We start from the raw sequence: 13,553 nt of genomic DNA, 5'->3' as shown, positions 1-13,553 counted from the left end.
TGAGTCCCTGAGCTTTTGCATCAACTAATTAGCAGCAAAGAATGTGAGGAAGGAAACCCTGTTCCTTGGCTCATTAATTCAATACCCTAGACCCTTGTGGGGTCCCAAAGAGTCGGACACAACTGAGTGACTGAGCATACCCACAGACCCATATGGAGGAGTGAGACCAAAGCTTGGAGCTCTAGGAAGCTTCCCTGTCCTTCTTGAGCTAGAACAGCAATCACAGAGTTACCCAAAATGGCTCAGTGCACCTGGGCAGAGCTGCTGTCCTTAACAAGGTGGAGGCTCCCAGACCTCCCAGGGTGCAGGAAGGAAGCATAGCCCCCAAGTATTATATCCCCGGCTTCCTTTCTGTTCTTAAACTGAGCTCACCGTTTCTTTGTGATATCCATCACTTCCCCTACCAGCTGTGAGGTCAGGAGGAAAAGCAATTAAGGGTATTATTAATCACCAAGTTCCCACTGAGAAGGGTCAGACTGCAACAGGGCTTGACAAAAGCAGCAACAATTTTATAACCAGTGGAGTTATAAAAGCAGAAAGCTCAACATCTTAGAGCTATATTTGGGCTGCTTTTTTCTTAGCCCTGAAAATCTTTATTGAAGGTGAACATCCCAGAGGTGATTAAAAACTTGCCTTTCTTTGAATTTTGGAATTGTTTGAGCTCTAACAATATTTGAATTTGGCAAGCCTGGAGTCTCTTTTGGGAAGTTGCAGCAAAAATGAATTTGAAAATGTATTTGCACTTCTAACAGAAAAGAAGAGAAAAGATCTAATCACCTTTTGTTAAAACATCTATACTAGAACTTCTTTACTGAAATCCATAGAAAATCAGGAATATGTTTTACAGAATTAGTTTTGTACATGCATTAAAATATCTATTGAAATTCTAAGCATTTCATAGGATTAGTTCTATTCAAAAGTTCTGAAATGGGCAGGGTTTATTTCAGCCTCTACAACCCTTTACCCCCACCAGCACTCATGTAGGGGACTGCTGGTTATTGTCCCTGAGTGATCTGACTGCTCTTCTAGCCGCTCCTTTCTCTGTGTGATTCCTACATATTCATTTACTCACTCAATCAGTCAAAAAATATCTACTGAGCATCTATTATGGGTCAGGGATACAGTAGAAAATAAAACAGAGATTCTCCTCCTTTGTGAAGCTTATAATCTAGCAGGGATGACAAATATTGATTAACCAGAATTATTAAACATAAATCATAGATATCACTATTGGAGAAGAAAATGGTAACCTCCAATATTCTTGCCTGAAAAATCCCATGGACATAGGAGTCTGGCGTACCACAGTCCACTGGGTCTCAGGAGTCGAACACGACTTAGCAACTAAACCACCATAGATATCATACTGAATTTCCAAACTAAAATGAAGTCACTTATGTCAGGAGCAAAATGGAGATGATCAATGCAGAAAACTTAATCTTACAGGAACTTACAACTCTTCTCAGAAAACTTACAGGAATTTACATCTTTTCTCAGAAAACAGCAGAGGACGGCAGCCAGTCCCCAAATGCCAATTCTGTTCATGCTGTCTCTGGACTTCCTTGTCATCTGACTTACCTACCCTGAGCAAATGAGAAAAAAAAAGACCACTAGGCAACCAGTCAGTGGAAAAGGTCCACCAACTTTCATATTTATTCACACAAAAACCCCTCAGCCTATGAGCAGCCAAGACCTCACTGCTCTCACTGCCTTTAGTGGCCTGGCTTTCAGGTCAAAAGTCTGGCAATAAACTCATCCTTCTGTTTATTTCATTCCGTGTACAGAGTTTCGTTTTACACAAGATCATTTTACCAGTAAAGCTATGCATGCATGCATGCTAAGTTCCTTTAGTCATGTCCAGCTCTTTGTAATGCCATGGTCTGTAGCCCACCAGGCTCCTCTGTCCATGGGATTCTCCAGGCAAGAATACTTGAGTAGGTTGCCATGCCCTCCTCCAGGGGATCTTCCTGACCCAGGGATTGAACTGGAGTCTCTTACATCTCCTTCATTGACAGGCAGGTTATTTACCACGAGTGCCACCTAGGAAGCCCCAAATCCATGGGTATCTCCTCTAAAAGACAATTTCACATTTTCTTACCTGTGCTAATTATATTAAAGGAGTAATTTTTCTCAAGCCCTCAGGATCTCCATTGCCTTTAGTTCAAAATAATCTATATGCCAAAGTGACACATCTTTGGGAGGCCAGTTCTGTGGGAGGGTCTAAATTTTATGTTATGTGTATTTTATCACAATTTTTTTTAAAGCTAAGATGAAAAAGTTTAGCACTTTTGATTATTTAAAATTCTTAGTAACACTTAGAAATCAAATAGAGCTTTCTTAACTTGGTAGAGGTTATACCAAAACTCTAGGGCAAGTATATACTTAATGGGACAAAAGTACGCATATTCCTCTTTAGGTAAGGAATAAAAGCAGAGTTCCAATATGGTTTAGCATAGTTTTAGAGGTTATAGTTAACTCTAAAACTAAAGAAAAAGAAATAGCAGATATAAGGATAGGCTGAGAAGAAATAAAAGTATTATTTACAGATGATATGATCATCAAACTAGAAAATACAAGTATATTAAAAACAGACAGTGAGTGTTTAAGAATTGGAAAGTAGAGCAAAATTAACAAATACAAAATCATCAATAAAAATCAGCAGTATTTCTCACACCAGCAATAGTTAAGTAGAAATGTAATAAAAAAAAATAAGCAGAGCAACAAAATTATAAAATATCTGGCAATTCATTTAACAGGGATATTAAAAAAACACTGTGGAGAATACCTTAAAACTCCAATAAAGAAAATAGAAGATTCACCGCATAAATGGAAAGTCACTTCACTACACTTGAAAATGACAACTTAATATTATAAAGATATAATTAATAGCAAAGTGAATATACAAACAGGACTTTTACTGAAGCTGAAGCTCCAATACTTTGGACACCTGATGTGAAGAGCCAACCCATTGGAAAAGACCCTAATACTAAGAAAGATTCAGGGCAGGAGGTAAAGGGGGCAACAGAGGATGAGATGGTTGGATGGCATCACCAACTCAATGGATATGAGTCTGAGCAATCTCTGAGAGACAGTGAAGGACAAGGAAGCCTGGTGTGCTGTAGGGAGGTCGCAGAGAGTTGCTCATGACTTAGTGACTGAACAACAGCAGCAACGATGAAATCCCAAAGCAAATTCCAGTTGGAATTTTTTTAAGAACTTAAACTTATTCTAAGTTTATATGTATATTCAAAAGTCCAAAATTGCTAAGTCAGCCTAAAATCTGAGGGATACATAGGGGAGGTTACCAAACAGAAAGACATACTACGAAGCAATAAATACTACATAAAGACATACTACGAAGTAATAAATATGTGCTAGTTCTGGTATAAGAAAAAGATATAAAATCAATGGAATGGAATAGGAAACTCAGAGTCAGAAATCCGACATACAATAAAAGTAGTGTCACAAATCATTGAGAAAGGACGTATTACTTAGTTCCTCATTTAGGAAAATAGCTGATTATGTGGAGAAATTAGGAAATTTTCTACCTAATACCCTAATTCAAAGATAGACTCCAGATGGATTACAGACCTAAATATGAAAGATAAAACATAAAGTTAATAGAAGAAAATATCTTTGTGATCTAGCAAAATAAATGATATATTTTATTGCCTCAAAATTAATTATTATTTTTCAACAGAGGACAACATGGATAAAGTTGATAAATTAGCTGACTGTGGCTCAGACCATGAACTCCTTATTGCCAAATTCAGACTTAAATTGAAGAAAGTAGGGAAAATCACTAGACCATTCAGGTATGACCTAAATCAAATCCCTTATGATTATACAGTGGAAGTGAGAAACAGATTTAAGGGCCTAGATCTGATAAATAGAGTGCCTGATGAACTATGGAATGAAGTTTGTGACATTGTACAGGAGACAGGGATCAAGACCATTCCCATGGAAAAGAAATGCAAAAAAGCAAAATGGCTGTCTGGGGAGGCCTTACAAATAGTTGTGAAAAGAAGAGAAGTGAAAAGCAAAAGAGAAAAGGAAAGATATAAACATCTGAATGCAGAGTTCCAAAGAATAGCAAGAAGAGATAAGAAAGCCTTCTTCAGCAATCAATGCAAAGAAATAGAGGAAAACAACAGAATGGGAAAGACTAGAGATCTCTTCAAGAAAATTAGAGATACCAAAGGAACATTTCATGCAAAGATGGGCTCGATAAAGGACAGAAATGGTATGAACCTAACAGAAGCAGAAGATATTAAGAAGAGGTGGCGAGAAAACACAGAATAACTGTACAAAAAAGATCTTCATGACCCAGATAATCACGATGGTGTGATCACTGACCTAGAGCCAGACATCCTGGAATGTGAAGTCAAGTGGGCCTTAGAAAGCATCACTACGAACAAAGCTAGTGGAGGTGATGGAATTCCAGTTGAGCTATTCCAAATCCTGAAAGATGATGCTGTGAAAGTGCTGCACTCCATATGCCAGCAAATTTGGAAAACTCAGCAGTGGCCACAGGACTGGAAAAGGTCAGTTTTCATTCCAATCCAAAAGAAAGGCAATGCCAAAGAGCGCTCAAACTACCACACAATTGCATTCATCTCACACGCTAGTAAAGTAATGCTCAAAATTCTCCAAGCCAGGCTTCAGCAATATGTGAACTGTGAACTTCCTGATGTTCAAGCTGGTTTTAGAAAAGGCAGAGGAACCAGAGATTAAATTGCCAACATCTGCTGGATCATGGAAAAAGCAAGAGAGTTCCAGAAAAACATCTATTTCTGCTTTATTGACTATGGCAAAGCCTTTGACTGTGTGGATCACAATAAACTGTGGAAAATTCTGAAAGAGATGGGAATACCAGACCACCTGATCTGCCTCTTGAGAAATCTGTATGCAGGTCAGGAAGCAACAGCTAGAATTGGACATGGAACAACAGACTGGTTCCAAATAGGAAAAGGAGTACGTCAAGGCTGTATATTGTCACCCTGCTTATTTAACTTATATGCAGAGTATATCATGAGAAATGCTGGACTGGAAGAAACACAAGCTGGAATCAAGATTGCCAGGAGAAATATCAATAACCTCAGATATGCAGATGACACCACCCTTATGGCAGAAAGTGAAGAGGAACTCAAAAACCTCTTGATGAAAGTGCAGAGTGAAAAAGTTGGCTTAAAGCTCAACATTCAGAAAACGAAGATCATGGCATCCGGTCCCATCACTTCATGGGAAATAGATGGGGAAACAGTGGAAACAGTGTCAGACTTTATTTTTTTGGGCTCCAAAATCACTGCAGATGGTGACTGCAGCCATGAAATTAAAAGACGCTTACTCCTTGGAAGGAAAGTTACAACCAACCTAGATAGCATATTCAAAAGAAGAGACATTACTTTGCCAACAAAGGTCCATCTAGTCAAGGCTATGGTTTTTCCTGTGGTCATGTATGGATGTGAGAGTTGGACTGTGAAGAAGGCTGAGCGCCGAAGAATTGATGCTTTTGAATTGTAGTGTTGGAGAAGACTCTTGAGAGTCCCTTGGACTGCAAGGAGATCCAACCAGTCCATTCTGAAGAAGATAAGCCCTGGGATTTCTTTGGAAGGAATGATGCTAAAGCTGAAACTCCAGTACTTTGGCCACCTCATGCGAAGAGTTGACTCATTGGAAAAGACTCTGATGCTGGGAGGGATTGGGGGCAGGAGGAGAAGGGGACGACAGAGGATGAGATGGCTGGATGGCATCACTGACTCGATGGACCTGAGTCTGAGTGAACTCCGGGAGTTGGTGATGGACAGGGAGGCCTGGCGTGCTGTTATTCATGGGGTCGCAAAGAGTTGGACACGACTGAGCGACTGATCTGATCTGATTTTAAGTTTCTTAAGCTGACGAGTGATTAATATACAGAATATATAATAACTCCTGCAAATCAATAAGATAAAGGAAATCAGCTCAATAGGCTAAATGGCCAGAGAATATGAACAATTTACGATAGGTTACCATTTCATATCCACTAGAATGGCTAAAATTTCAATGACAGTGGAAAATATTAACAAGAATATGAACATTGGAAAAGCATATATATCTGGTAAAATTGTAAAATGATACAAACATTTTAGAAAATTATTTGTCAGCTTCTTATAGAGTTAAACATACACCTACTCTAAACTTAGTAATTTCACTCCTAGGTATTCATGCAAAAGATTTGAAAATACATCTACAAAAAAGACTAGTACAAGAATTTTTATAGCAATGTTATTCATAACAGGTAATACATTGGAAACAATACAAATGCCCATCAATAGAAAAGTAGACACTTGTGCCTCCTCTATTTCCCTAAGGATTGAGGGTATCAGAGAAAAGTGGGGATTGAAACTGCAGGACACTGTAGGGACCTCCTGGATACAAAAGCCCCTCTGTGTCCCCTGTTTCTTATTTGTAGAAAAAGGCTTTGGTCTCCTAGGCCTTCCCTGAGTTCCAAAGAACAGACTCATGCAGTTACTAATTAAGGAAGTGAGGGAGTGCAGAAGCAAAGGAAAACAAGTCAAAACAATAATTCAGCCATAAGATAGAATCTTAGTTCCTCCTTAAGGAATATATATAACATTCTGATGCACATTTTTGAGTTTTATGCAGAAACTAAGACCCCTGCCCAGGTAGAGGATGGTGATCACATGCTGACCACAAGCACATAGACCCCAGACTGGCTGGAACCAGAAGGTTGATGATTAAGATTCCCAAACATCGCCCTGTTACCTCTCCACCAACCAATCAGAAGAAAATCATACCTCTTGCAGCCCTCCCCCTTAAATGTTGCCTTTAAAACCCCTTCCTTGAAAGCCATCACCGCAACCTGGTGTCAGCAGATTGGTTTTGCTGCAAGGTGGGGAACAGACCCTAGTTCAGTTGCATAACACAACTGATACATATAGCAACTGAACGAGTCCCAAAAACATGTTGAGCAAAAGAAGCCAGATACAGTGAACTAAGTACTGCATGATTCCGTATGTATAATGTTCAAACACAGGCAAAGCAATCAATGGTGATGGAAAACACAACACTGTACACGTAAAACTGTACCCTGTACTGTACAAGGTCCATAAGGTAGAAAGAAAAGGATACACCAACAATACCAGGCCTGTTTTGAAGAACACCAGGGAAACCCACAGCTATAGAAGCAACTTGCTAACAGCACCGTGACTAAGCATAACACAAATGAGACTAGGGCACTTTAAGGGACAAGGATGTCTGCTAGTGAACCTGAGACTTCATAAACTGAAAATCCACCATGTGTTACAGAAGGAATTCCCTCCCCCGACCCCAAATTTGCACATGTGACCTATGAAGAGGCATGAAGAGCAGTCATGCCTGCCTGTGCAGAGCACTTTTCAAACTTACATGGAAATTTACACTTTTCCACCAATTGTTCTCAAAGCCCCCTCCTCATCTTGCTCCGCTCTTCCAAGATTAATACCCTGCTCGGTAGCCAATCAATGAGGGAGACAGATCTGAGCATTGCCTCCTGTCTCCTTGCTTGGCCACCCAGAAATAAAGTCTTTTCTTCCTGCAGAAGGCTGTTGCCTCAGTATTTGATCTTTCCACTGTGAGGCAAGCAGCCAGACCACTTGCTTAGTCACATGTGGGTTGAGAGTTGACTTGCTGGGAGCATGAAGGAACTTTCTGGGGTGATGGAAATATTTTTTATTCTGACTGAGGTGACAGTTTTATAGTATAACTATTTGTCAAAACAATGAATTATGCACTTAAGATCTGTGCATTTCACTTTCAGTAAAAAAAATAAATACCATCTCCATAAAAAACATTGGGATGATGTTACCAAGAGAAGGAAGAAGAGACATGAACAAGTAAAAGGTGTAAACATTCACCTTGTGGGGAGGGGAATGCAATGATGAGAAGAATCAAAGGAGACACACAAAAAATCACAGATCTCACTGATGGAAGCAATGTTCCTTAGGAGATTAATAGAAATTAAACTCTCCTATTTCATTTGGCCTCATAAAACATGTTCTGAAGCCTATAAGATGAATCTTGACCACAATTAATTTTTTTTGGAAACAAACAAGTCTTCAGTGATTTTTCTTTTCTGTGCATGTAACTCACATTTTTCTTAAATATCCAGAACCAGAAATGAAACCTGAAAATTGCTTTATATTATTCTGGTTGTTGTTTATGAAGAATTAACATAATACTTTAAAATAAATTTTGAATTAAAATTCATCAGACAGCCTTGTTAAAACCTCCTACAAGTATCCTGATATAACTGCAACATTGCCTTGAGAAAGCTACACTGTCCTCTATGTTTTATCTTAAGATCATCCTTTATTCAGGTAATTGCAAGAAAAATTCAGCAAGCATTAGGCAAAGTACTATAGGAAGGCTGTGAATTCCACAGTTCCTTTTAAATTGGCCTGTTTTGTAATTATTTTTGCATTCTGATATTTTGTCTTTTTCTATTCCCTCCTTATTAAATCCTGCATTCACCTTTCAAGAACTCATCTCACATATGTTACATTCAGATTTGCCAATGCAATAAGACAAACAATATAAGGCTTTTCATCAAAGTCTCTCCCAATCCTGTGTTCAGTTACTGGTAAATCTAACAAATATTTTAGCTGAAATGATTCATGTTTAGTCTTGGACAAAGGAGTAAAACGTTATTTTCCAGCATACAAAAAACTCCTATCCCATATCTCCTTTTAAAAAATGGTCTTCTTTTACTTACTAGTATTAAAAAATGAATAGCATAAGGCTTCCCTGGTGACTCAGTGGTAAAGAATCCACCTGCCAATGCAGGAGACACGGGTTTGATCCCTGATCCAGGAAGACCCCACATGCTGCAGAGCAACTAAACCCGTGTGCCACAGCTGCTAAGCTTGTGCTCTAGAGCCTGGGAGCTGCAACTGCTGAGCCCATATGCCACAAGAGAAGCCACCACAGTAAGAAGCTCCTGCGCCGCAACTGGAGAGCAGCCCCTCCTCTTGCAACTAGAGAAAAGCCTGCACAGCAACGAAGACCCAGCACAGCCAAAAATAATTTTTAAAAAATGAATAACATACATTTCCCACATTTCATAAAACTAGTGGCAAGTTTTTAACAGAACAAGTTTGCATAAAGAATATGACTCATTAAAAATTCTCAAAGTTAAAGATTCTCTGAATATAACAAAACAAAACAAACAGATATAAAAAACAAATTAGTGGTTACTGGTGGGGGGAGGGGCAAAATAGGGCTGGGGATTAAGAGATACAAGCTATTATGTATAAAATAAATGAGCTACAAGGATATATTGTGCAGCACAGGGAATATAGCCAATATTTTATAATAACTTTAGATGGAGTATAATCTATAAAAATCCTGAATCACTATGCTGGACACTTCAAACTAATATAATATTGTAAATCAACTATACTTCAAAAAAAACTCTTTCCAAAAGTTGGAGATTTTCTGCAAATCTCTATTGTGTTGGAGAGAAAATAAAAAAAAAAAACAAACATTGCTTTCCAGTTTGGGTCAAAGGCATATGAACTGTAGGAGAGCAAGGGCAGTATCTTTTCAGTTCAGTATTGGTACTCCTGTTTGGCATCATGCCTAGCACATAGTAGGTGCCTTTTAATATATGTGTTGAATGAATGAAAGGAACAGTTGCTCTTAACCAAATGAAGTATCATGAAACGTTGGGGTGCCATCATTTATTACAAGATACGTCCAAAGCAATTAATCCTGGTAATAAAGAAATCTTTCTTCTGATAGCAGCTTCCCTGATAGCTCAGTTGGTAAAGAATCCACCTGCAATGCAGGAGATCCTAGTTCGATTCCTGGGTCAGAAAGATCTGCTGGAAAAGGGATAGGCCACCCATTCCAGTATTCTTGGACTTCCCTTGTGGCTCAGCTGGTAAAGAATCCGCCTGTAATGCAGGAGACCTGGATTTGATCCTTGGGTTAGAAAGATCCCCTGGAGAAGGGAAAGGCTACCCACTCCAGTATTCTGGCCTAGAGAATTCCATGGACTGTATTAGTCCATGGGATCTCAGAGAGTCAGACATGACTGACTGACTCACTTCTTCTGAAAACCAGATTGTCTTAATACTTTTTATCTTGACATACTTTAGATTTATAGAAGAGTTACAAAGATAGCACATAGAGTTCCTGTATACCCTCACTCACTCAGTTTCCCCTAATATTAATATCCTGCATAATCAAATTATATTTACAAAATGAAGAAATTAACATTGGTATGATTCTATTAACTAAACTACAGACTTTATTTGGATTTCATGGATTTTTCCACTAATGTTCTTCTCTGTTTTTGTTTTTGTTTTCCTCCAGGATCCAATCCAGGATACCATCTTGCCTAACCCTGACTATTTGGGAAAGGAAGTATCTGTCAGGTTTCTTCACTGTAACATTACTGTTTTTCCTTTCTATACCCTGTTTCTTAAAAGTAAGGTGCTAAATCAAACTCACAATCAGAAGGAGAAGAATTAAGCTCCACCTCCTGGCAGAATTTGTGAATATATGTTAAAAACATTAATGCAATTCATACATGTAAATAAATATCTTTGGGGAAATACTTGCAAGCTATGCAAATACCCTGTTTTTCCTTAAAGCTTCACCCACTAATTTTAGCATTCATCAGTGGATCTTGCCTGTAACAACTACTATTGTGGTGCAAAGAACACTTCTCAAGTGTTTATATAGATGTTATAGCTAATTGAAAATTACTCCTATAATGCCACTTTCACTCTGATAGACACTGTTGGTTGCCTGTCCCTTCCTGCCTGCTAACAGAACTCTAGCTTCAGAGCCTCTCTTGTCATTTCCCTTGCAACAAACATTTGTTTAGAAATTGACCCATGACAGAATTTAGGACAAGGAGACACAAGAATAAGTCTTGTCAGGAAGTTTCCAGCAGATTCTCCTTCACTCTCAAAAAGAGACACCAGAAAGGGATGCCCTGTCTTTTCTTACACTGTAGGCATAGCTATGTGAAAACATAGAGCTTGGAGCTGCTACAGTCACCTTGTGGCCATGAGGAGATAAACCTGAAAATGAAAGTAAACACTCTGAAGATGGCAGAGTGGAAAGATGGAAAGCCTGGTCTTGATGTCTTTGACTTGTTGAACTAATCAATTCTGGATCCACTCTAACTCTGGATTTAGTTTTGTGAAAGAATAAATCCCCCTATTATGCAAGCAATCTTGAGTGTTACTTGCAGCTGAAAGCACCCTGATGCACTTCTTTTCAAGAGGCCTTCTTGAAGTGGAGAGTTACAGCTGTAGATTTACAGCTCCCAGTTAGAAATTGTGCACAACCCTGGACAACATACACGTGGGTGTGTGCCCTGCATGTAAACCTCACTGGGGCATGTGTCACACCATGGGGGAAAAAGCGATTGAGAAAAGTGGCTGTGTGAAAACATACCTGGTCACAGTGATAACTTCTAAGAATCAGCCTCAGTCCTAAAGATAGGTTCAAAATCACTCTAGGAAATATGGCCAAGTAGAAACTTTTATTACCCTCTGTTTCTCATTCTTTTGGCTCTCAGTATTTTTTCTTTCAAAATATTCAAAATTCAAAAAACTAGTACATAAAGTTAAAATAGAACTAGGATTATTTTAACAGGAAATCAGTAATTGAAATAACAAGATGTAATATGTGACCATCCTTTTCTTACTTATCCATGTATTTAACAACTGCTACGAATCTGTTATCATACAGGTGGGAGTCCCTCAGGCTATCTTAATTCACTAAGTGATTGATCTTATCTATCCCTTGATTAAATAGTTATAAGCACTACCTAATCTCCTTTTGAAAGTCAAATTATAATTACTACTTTCATTTCACTTCAAAAGGACTATTTTTTAAAGCCTTAGTAGGTTATTTAAATACTTTAAATTAGAACTGGACATGGAACAACAGACTGGTTCCAAATAGGAAAAGGAGTACGTCAAGGCTGTATATTGTCACCCTGCTTATTTAACTTATATGCAGAGTACATCATGAGAAACGCTGGACTGGAAGAAGCACAAGCTGGAGTCAAGATTGCCGGGAGAAATATCAATAACCTCAGATATGCAGATGACACCACCCTTATGGCAGAAAATGAAGAGGAACTCAAAAGCCTCTTGATGAAAGTGAAAGTGCAGAGTGAAAAAGTTGGCTTAAAGCTCAACATTCAGAAAACGAAGATCATGGCATCTGGTCCTATCATTTCATGGCAAATAGATGGGGAAACAGTGGAACAGTGTCAGACTTTATTTTGGGGGGCTCCAAAATCACTGCAGATGGTAACTGCAGCCATGAAATTAAAAGATGCTTACTCCTTGGAAGAAAAGTTATGACCAACCCAGATAGCATATTGAAAAGCAGAGACATTACTTTGCCAACAAAGGTCCATCTAGTCAAGGCTATGGTTTTTCCTGTGGTCATGTATGGGTGTAAGAGTTGGACTGTGAAGAAGGCTGAGCGCCGAAGAATTGGTGCTTTTGAAGTGTGGTGTTGGAGAAGACTCTTGAGAGTCCCTTGGACTGCAAGGAGATCCAACCAGTCCATTCTGAAGGAGATCAGCCCTGGGATTTCTTTGGAAGGAATGATGCTAAAGCTGAAACTCCAGTACTTTGGCCACCTCATGCGAAGAGTTGACTCATTGGAAAAGACTCTGATGCTGGGAGGGATTGGGGGCAGGAGGAGAAGGGGATGACAGAGAATGAGATGGCTGGATGGCATCACTGACTCGATGGACCTGAGTCTCAGTGAACTCTGGGAGTTGGTGATGGACAGGGAGGCCTGGCGTGCTGCAATTCATGGGGTTGCAAAGAGTCAGACACGACTGAGCCACTGAACTGAACTGAGTCAATACATATCCTGGCTTTCCTGTTCCTAATTCTTTATAATTGTGATATATCATTTACTTGTCCATATTTCATCATCAAATTTTTTTTTTCCCAAGCAGAGCTCATTAATACCCTGAGACTGTGCATAATGGAAAAGTCTTTCTGTTATTCTTATCTGGGAAAATAATTTGGCTGGGTATACAATTCTTAACTTGGAACTCTGTACAAACCACTGCACTTTTCCACTGGCATTTAATATTGCTGTGAACAAGTCTGAGGTCAGTCTGATATTTTCTCCCTGTAGATGTTTTTCTTTGCTTGGTTGGCAAACCAAAACAGTGTCAAAGCACCTTCATCTGAATTTCCTGATTTCTACATTTTGCATTTATTGAAAGAAGGAAACTAACTAGCTCTTTAGGAAATTACTAGTTGTTTAGGAAACTGTCAGTGAAAGAGAATGCCAGAATAAGTATTGCTCAACATACATACGGATTCTTTAAAGAATGGTCACCACCATTCTCGTCCTTTAAATTAGCTGAATAGTCTTTTATTCCTCTTTGAGGCAGTCAAGGAAGAGATTAAGGTTGAGTTACTTTCCTGGTCTCCTCCCTCTGAGAGAGTAATTAGTACTTTTTTGGCACAGGGGTGATTTCATCCAGGGATACGGCAGCAGTTCCATTTGCTTCCTCATCC

This window comes from Bos grunniens, chromosome 14 (assembly GCF_055505025.1).
Source record: "Bos grunniens cultivar Pamir isolate PY7600 chromosome 14, Bosgru_T2T1.0, whole genome shotgun sequence".
NCBI classification, from domain to species: domain Eukaryota; kingdom Metazoa; phylum Chordata; class Mammalia; order Artiodactyla; family Bovidae; genus Bos; species Bos grunniens.
Note: the sequence above shows the minus strand (reverse complement) of the source record.